Source organism: Salvelinus sp. IW2-2015, linkage group LG17, assembly GCF_002910315.2.
Source record: "Salvelinus sp. IW2-2015 linkage group LG17, ASM291031v2, whole genome shotgun sequence".
NCBI lineage: Eukaryota > Metazoa > Chordata > Actinopteri > Salmoniformes > Salmonidae > Salvelinus > Salvelinus sp. IW2-2015.
In genome coordinates this window covers 31,244,017-31,252,443 of record NC_036857.1, presented here as the reverse complement: position 1 = coordinate 31,252,443, position 8,427 = coordinate 31,244,017, and the positions used below count along the sequence as shown (strand labels likewise).

General features: G+C 45.5%; 1 long non-coding RNA gene across 1 annotated transcript; it reads left to right on the top strand.

Annotated features, from left to right (window-relative positions):
• The first annotated feature begins 5,109 nt into the window (after positions 1–5,109).
• On the top strand, positions 5,110–5,413 carry LOC139029087 (uncharacterized). Its single transcript, XR_011481352.1, has 3 exons — positions 5,110–5,140; positions 5,210–5,302; positions 5,370–5,413. It is a non-coding gene; the product is annotated as an uncharacterized lncRNA (long non-coding RNA).
• Positions 5,414–8,427: the final 3,014 nt, after the last annotated feature.

The following is an 8,427-nucleotide window of genomic DNA, read 5'->3' as shown; positions in this document are numbered from 1 at the left end:
TCCCCACTCATCACTTCAAACGCTCCCTAAAAACACTCAGCGAGCAGGCCTTCTCTAATCCGACTTGCCCGGTGATGCCTCCCCCACCCACCCTCCCCCCCTGGAAGGTATTGACCTCGTTACGTCTGTAGAGGATGCCTGGTTATTCTTTAAAATGCTTTCCTCTCCATCTTAAATGAAGCATGCCCAATCAAAACATGTTCAACCAGGAACAGATATAGCCTTTGGTGTCCACTCCAGACCTGACTGCCCTGACCGCACAAAACATCCTGTGGCGTTCTGCATTAAGCATCGAATAGCCCCTGTGATATGCATCTTTTCAGGGAAGTCAGGAACAAATATACCAGGGCAGTGAGGAAAGCTAAGTTAAGCTTTTTAAAACAGAAATTGCATCCGTTGAGCACAAACTCAAAAAACTTCTTGCGGACAACGTAAAGTTCCTGGAGATTAAGAGCACCTCCTCCGCAGCTGACCCACTGCTCTGAGGCCCTAGAAACACTGTCCCACCGATAAACGACTATAATTGAACATTTCGATAAGCATTTTTCTACGGCTGGCCATGCTTCCACCTGTCTACGCCCGACCCCGGGCCAACAGCCTCTTGCACCCCCTGCGGAAACTTGCCAAAGCCTCGCCCCATTTCTCCTTCACCCAAATCCAGTCAGCTGATGGTTCTGAAAGAGCTGCAAAATCTGGAACTAACTACAAATTAGCTGGGTTAGACAATCTGCCGACCCCTCTCGTCTAAAATGATCCACCGAAATTATTCAACCCCTATTACTACGGCCCTGTTCAACTGCTGTCGTCTGTTCAGAACGTCTGAGATCCCCAGAGACTGGAAGCTGCCCAGCGCCGCCAATCCCCATCAGCGGCATCTCCCTCTTTAAAAGGGGGGAGGAGAGGGGGAGACACTCTAGACCCAAACTCCTACAACCTATATTTATCATATCTACCTTGCCTTTCTAAGGTCTTCGAAAGCCAAGTTAACAAAACAGAAATCACGCGGACCAATTTCGAATCCCCACCATACCTTCTCCGCTATGCAATCTGTTCTGAAGGCTGGTCATGGGTGCACCTCGGCCATGCTCAAGATTCCTAAAACGATATCATAACCTGCATTCGATAAAAGACAAATACTGTGCAGCTGTATTCATCGGACCTGGCCAAGGCTTTCGACTCTTGTCAATCACCACATTCTTTTCGGCAGACTCAACAGCCTTGGTCTCAAATGGACTGCCTCGCTTCATATCTACGCCAAACCCCACTGCCTCCAGGTCATCTCATAGGTCTCTTTGCTCGGTTTAAAGCCCCCCCGCCTTATCTCAGCCTCACTGGGTCACCATAGCAGCAACCCACCCGATAGCACGCGCTCCAGCAGTATATTCACATGGTCACCCCAAAGCCAATTCCTCTTCGGCCGCCTTTCCTTCCATTCTCTGCCTGCCAATGATTAGGAACGAACTACAAAAACCCACTAGAAAGTTTGAGACTCATATCTCCCTCACTAGCTTTAAGCAACCAGCTGTCAGAGCAGCCCACAGATCACTGCACCTGTACATAGCCCATCTGAAAATAGCCCATCCAACCTCCTCATACATACTGTTATTTATTTTGATTTATTTTGCTCCTTTGCACCCCAGTATCTCTACTTGCACCACTCATCTCTCCGTGCACATCTATTCACTCCAGTGTTTTTAATGCTATGATTGTAATTATTTCGCCACTATGGCCTATTCATTGCCTTACTTCCATTATCCTACCTCATTTGCACACCACTGTTATATAGATGTTTTCTACTGTAATTTGACTGTATGTTTTTTTACTCCATGTGTAACTCTGTGTTGTTGCTTTGTGGCGCACTGCTTTACTTTTTTTTTCTTCTTGCCAGGTCGCAGTTATAGTTGTAAATGAGAACTTGTTCTTCACTTAAGCCACCTGGGTAAATAAAAGTGGAAAATAAAAAAAAATATTATAAAAATATATATAGCTAGCTACTAGGTAGGCTGGGCTAACGTTAGCCTACCTAAATACAACCGGAGTTGGCTTTGGGAAAAATGTCAAAAAGAATGCGAAACCTTTGTAGTGAAAACCCGATCGATGGAGAGCCGTCTGAGTTAGGTTACAGACTGAGGACACAGAGCTTGCGTGCAGTAGCGAACAAGCAGCTATGGTGGTGATTTGTGTAAAATGTGAAATAGAATTAAAACCAACACCTGCGCTTGAATATTAAACTAGATAGGCCTAATTCCCCGACCGAAGCCGAGATACAACTAGCGTAGAAACAGTAGGCTAATTCCCTAACCAAGCAGATACAACTAGCATAGTAAACAGTAGGCTAATTCCCCAGCCAAGGCAGATACAACTAGCATAGTTAAAACTAATAGGCTAATTCCCTAACTCAAGTCAGATACAAACTAGCATAGTTAAGAGCGTAGATGCTAGAGTGTCCGCAACCAAGGCAGATACAACTAGCGAGTAGAAACTTTGATATGGGCTATGATGTCCGCTAACCAAGCAGAACAAGCAGCGAAAAAACGTAGACAATTCCCCAGCCAAGCAGATACAACTAGCGTAGTAACTAGGTAGGCTAATGCCCAACCAAGCAAGATACAACTAGACATAGTAAACTAATAGGCTAATTCCCTAAACCAAAGGCAGATACAGACTTAGCGTAGTAAACTAAATAGGCTAATTACAGAAGGTAACCCATTCGTTACGTTTGATACGTTTGATAATCCAAATATGTGAAACTAATTGATGTAAACTGCATGATTGGAGAGTACTTACTCTGTGTAGTAATATGTTATTGGAGTACCAGTAGCGGCGTGTAGTAAAAGATGGTTATTGGAGCGAGTACCCAGTACTCTTAAGTAAGAATCTATTGGGGAGTGCGGGGAAGTACTCTGTAGTAAGATGTATTGAGGAGTTACAGTAGCCTGTAAGTAAGATGTTATTGGGAGTGCACGTACTCTGTTAGTAAGAGTGTTATTGAGGAATACAGTACTGCTGTAGTAAGAGATGTTATGGGGCATCTTACGAGTACTCTGTAGGGTAAGATGTTTTTATGGAGGAGTGACAGGTACTCTTTAGTAAGATGTTGATTGGCAGAGTGCGATACTCTGTAGTAAGGATGGTTATTGAGGAAGTACAGACTCTGTAGTAAGAGTGTTATTGGGGAGTGCAAGTACTCTGTAGTAAGATTGTTAGTTGAGGAGTACAGTACTCTGTGAGGAAGATGTTATTGAGAGTGACGTACTCGTAGGAAGATGGTTCATTGGAGTAACTGTACTGCTGATAGTAGGCGATGTTGATTGGGGAGTACAGTACTCTGTCGGACGATGTTATTGGGAGATACGAGTAGCTCTGTATGTACGATGTTATTGGGGGGAGCAGCAGTACTTCTGTAGACGATGTTATTGGGAGTACAGTACGTCTTGTAAAGTAAGAGTGTTAATTGAGGAGTACAGTAGCGCGTGAGTAATATGGTTCTTGGGGTACAGTACTCTGGAGTACGATGTTCTTGCGAGAGTACAGTACTCGTGTAGAAGATGTTATTTGGGGAGTACTGTACGTCGTGTAGTAAGGTTATTGGGGATAACAGTTACTCTGTCAGTAAGAGTGTTATTGGGGGAGAATACAGTACTCTTATAGGTGTTATTGTTACGTACTTTCCCTTGTCAAGCCCATGATGCCTAATTCCTATTCTTCTGGAAGTAGCAAAATATAGCTAATAAAGATAGTTTTAATCAAATCGTGAGGGTTGACAGTTTTTAGAAGTGAGGGTTCTGGATAGTTGCTGATGGGTGGAATTCTGTGACAGCTAAGTCAGTCAGTGGTGGGACGCGCGAGCACGCGCGTGACATCATGAAAGGTCCGTTAGCATGACGCCCCGTCTAAATGGCAAGGTCGTTTCCGTCTAGCCGGCCGGCACCGCCCGCGTTTGTTCCCGGTGATAAAACACACACAGCACCACACACACACACACACACACACAGCACACACACACAGCACACACACAGCACACCAGCAGCACACGACACACACGACACACACCACACACCACCACACACACACACAGCACACACACCAGCACCACAGGCACAACACACACAACACACACACGAAACAAACCAAACAAACAAGCTGCCTGGTGATAAAAGGAGGACCAGGCGACTTCAGCACTTTGGAGAGAGTTTAAATCTGTCGCAGAGCGAGAAGAGAACAAACTTATAATTGATGTCATTGATCACTGCTGCTTGTGACAGTGGGCAAGCATTGACAAGCACGATTATGACTGAGAAAGCAGGATTAGGCTGAGTCATTCCAAAGGAAAAATGTTGAAGAGCGTGGGAGGAAAAAGGCCGAGGACAGAGAGAGAGGGGGAAGAGGAGCAGAAGAGGAGAGAGAGCGAGGGAGAGAAGAGAGAGGGAGAAGAGGAAGAGAGAGGGAAGAGGAAGAGAGAGAGAGAGGAAGAGAGAGGGAGAGAGAGACAGAGAGAGAGAAGAGAGAGAGAAGAGAGAGATGAGAGAGAAGAGAGAGAGAGAGGAAGAGAGAAAGAGAAAGCACAGACAGGAAGACAGAGCAGGAGAGGGACAGAGAGAGAGGGAACAGGGGGAGAGAGAGACAGGGAGAAAGAGAAACACAGAGAGAGACAAGAGAGAGAGAGATGGGGAGAGGAGAAAGAGAGAGAGAGAGACAAGGTTGAGAGAGAGAGAGATGAGAGAGCAGAGAGACCATGGGGGAGAATAGAAAGATAGTGGAAGGCATATCATCATGATAACTTCCACCCAATCATGGAAATGAGAGTGCCACTGTTGAGGGGATGTGGGAAAGAGAAGAGGTTGAAAGAAGAAATGGTACTGTACTGAGATAATGGAAGTGTGGGAGAATGTACTGTACTGAGATGTAATGGGGTGGAGAAATTACTTGCACTGAGATAATGGGTTGGGAGAACTGTACTGGACTAGATAATGGAGGGGGAGAATGTACTGTACTAGATAAATGAGTGGGGAGAGAATGTTACTTACTGAGAATAATGGCAGTGGGAGAATGTACTGTACTGAATAAATGCGTGGGGAGAATGTACTGGTACTGAAGATAATGGAAGTTGGGAGAATGTACTGTACTGAGATAATGGGACGTCGGTGGGGAAATGCTACTGCACTGAGATAATGGCGGTGGGGAGAATGTACTGTACTAGATAATGGAGTGGGAGAATGTACTGTACTGAATTTAATGGAGTGGGGGAATGTACTGTACTGAGATAATGGAGTGGGGAGAATGTACTGTACTGGATAATGGAGTGAGGGAAATGTATGTACTGAGTAATGGAAGTGGGGAGAATGTTGATGTACTTGAGATAATGGAAGTGTGGGGAGAATGTACTGTACTGAGATAATGGGGTGGGGAGAATTACTGTACTGAGAAATGGGTGGGAGAAGTACATGTACTGAGATAATGGGTGGAGAATGTTACTGTACTGAGATAATGGGGGGGAGAATGTACTGTACTGAGATAATGGGTGGGGAGGAATGTACTGTACTGAGATTAATGGGGTGGGAGAATTGACTGTACGTGAAGATAAATGCGTGGGAAGAATGTACTGCCACTGAGATAATGAGGGGGAGAATGTACTGCTACAGAAATAATGAGGTGGGGAGGAATGTACGTACGGAGATAATGGGGCTGCCGGGAGAATGTACTGTACTGAGATTAATGGGAGGGTGGGGGACGAGAATGTACTGTACTGAGATAATGGGGGGGGAGAATGTACTGTACTTGCAGATAATGGGGTGGTGTGTAGTACTGTACTGAGATAATGGGGTGGGGAGGAATGTACTTGTACTTAGATAATGGGGTGCGGGAATGTAGCTGTACTGAGATAATGGGGTGGGGTGAATGTACTACTGAGATAATGGGTGGGGAGAATGTACTGATACTGAGATAATGGAGTGATGCAGCGCTTTTTATTTCAGGTTGTTTGACTTATAATGGACTATAGCTATGAGGTTGTCCTGAGAATGAGTCGGGTGAGAAAAGGTCGGGTTGAGAAAGGGGTCGGGTGAGAAAGGGGTCGGGTGAGAAAGGGGTCGCGGTGAGAAAGGGTCGGGTGAGGAAAGAGGTCGCGTGAGAAAGGGGTCGGGTAGAAAGGGTCGGGTGAGAAAGGGGTCGGGTGAAAGAGCACTGTGACTGCCTCTTGAACAGCTGTCTCTTCTCTCTCCCCCTCCCCTGGTCGTTTGACCACAGACCCATTACGGATGCAGGCAATGAGGCAGTGATCACTGAGATCCTGGTTGAAGACAGCCGAGGTGTATTTGGAGGGCAGGTTGGTTAGGATGTAGGCTATCTCTGCAGTAGATTGCAACTCAAGATAGATCGCTAATGTCAGCTAGCTAAAATATGGTGGTCCCCTCAATCTTAGTTAGCTGGCTAACGTTTATACTGCATCTAAAGTCAATCTGGCATCATCACAATCATGACAAAAGGTTTTCCTACKAATTATTTTTCCTTCTTTTGAAATGTTTTTTGTGTTTTCCAAGCCAAATGCAAGTTGTACTGAGGTAGGCCAACGTTAGCCAGCTAGCTAGGTAGCTAGCTAGATCGCTAATGTCAGCTATTCTAGCGATTGATAATGATGATCAAAATATGCACAACCAGATACATAACCATCAGTCTGTGGTTAACTACCGGTATACTCACCACCACTGTCTGAACACACAGTGCCCAGGTATACTCACCACCACTGGGGACCAACCAACTCTAACCACCTATTCCACATGATAGGGTCCTTCAGCAGGGCACRCAAACCAATTACCATTCCAAAAAGTATTATCTTTTACCTAATGGTGACGCCCTCGAAACATCTTACAAGGGCCCTAGAGAGCAGGACGTTCAAGTTATCAAGTTTGTTTAAAATTAAAAAATAATCCTTGACAAGAGTCACTAGAGACTCAAAGCCACAAGAAGGTAGAATACTTTTCAAACATTGCTTGTTGAGAGGGGGGAGGTAGATGTAGAAATAATAGAATGTTTAGTACATTTAAAACGTTGTTTGTTGAGAGGGGGGGAGGTAGATGTAGAAATAATAGAATGTTTAGTACATTTCAAACGTTGAGAGGATCCCCTCCTCAATATCTCTCCCCTCCTCATCTCTCCCTCCCTCCTCAATCTCTCCCCCTCCTCAATCTCTCCCCCTCATCTGTCATGCTATCCCCCCCCCCCCCCCCCCCCCCCCCTCTATGATTGTGCATTCTCAGAACTGTGATGATAACTAGTCAGTTGAGAACAAATTCTTAAATGTGTGTTGGACTCTCAGTTTAAATACACATTTCTCGAGGTAGAAATATCACAAAATATGATCAATGGTTCATTGCGAGAAGAACAACCTCCCGTGTTACGACATCGGCCAGTATTGAAATCTGACAATGTACGAAAGACATTTTCGCGATCTAAAAGTCGTATTTCTAATAACCTTCCAGTGTAGAGAGAGTGATTTATCACAATGCTACGTGAATGGAGAATAACTCAGATACACATTAGAACATGAAATGACCCAGGAATAAGATGGACATCACTCAGAAATGCACAAAAACTAAATATAACATTCAAAATGGGTGAGTCTTTCCTTTAACAGGGGACACAGCTGAGACACACACACACCCACACACAACACACACACACTCTACATCTGTCAAGAACAGCTGAGCAGAAGCTGTGAATTTCATCACTATTAGTGACATTTTCTACAAGTCTTTAATGGTATTACTTCCCTCTCTCCATCTGGCTCTTCGAGTAGGGCTGGTAAAGTGGTCTCCTTTGAGTAGGCTGGTAAGGTGGTCTCCTTTGAGTAGGGCTGGTAAAGTGGTCTCCTTTGAGTAGGGCTGGTAAGTGCCTCCTTTGAGTAGTGGCTGTAAGGTGGTCTCCTTTGAGTAGGGCTGGTAAAGTGGTCTCCTTAAATAGGGCTGTAAAGTGGTCCCTTTGAGTAGGGCTGGTAAGTGGTCTCCTTTGAGTAGGGCTGGTAAGGTGGTCTCCTTGAGTAGGGCTGGTAAGGTGGTCTCCCTTTGATAGGGCGGTAAAGTGGTCTCCTTTGAGTAGGGCTGGTAAGGTGGTCTCCTTTGAGTAGGGCTGGTAAGGTGGTCCCTTTGAGTAGGGCTGGTAAAGTGGTCTCCTTTGAGTAGGGCGGTAAGGTGGTCTCCTTTGAGTAGGGCTGGTAAAGTGGTCTCCTTTGAGTAGGGCTGGTAGAGTGGTCTCCTTTGAGTAGGGCTGGTAAGGTGTCTCCTTTGAGTAGGGCTGGTAAAGTGGTCTCCTTGAGTAGGGCTGGTAAAGTGGTCTCCTTTGAGTAGGCTGGTAAGTGGTCTCCTTTGAGTAGGGCTGGTAAGGTGTCTCCTTTGAGTAGGGCTGGTAAGGTGGTCTCCTTTGAGTAGGGCT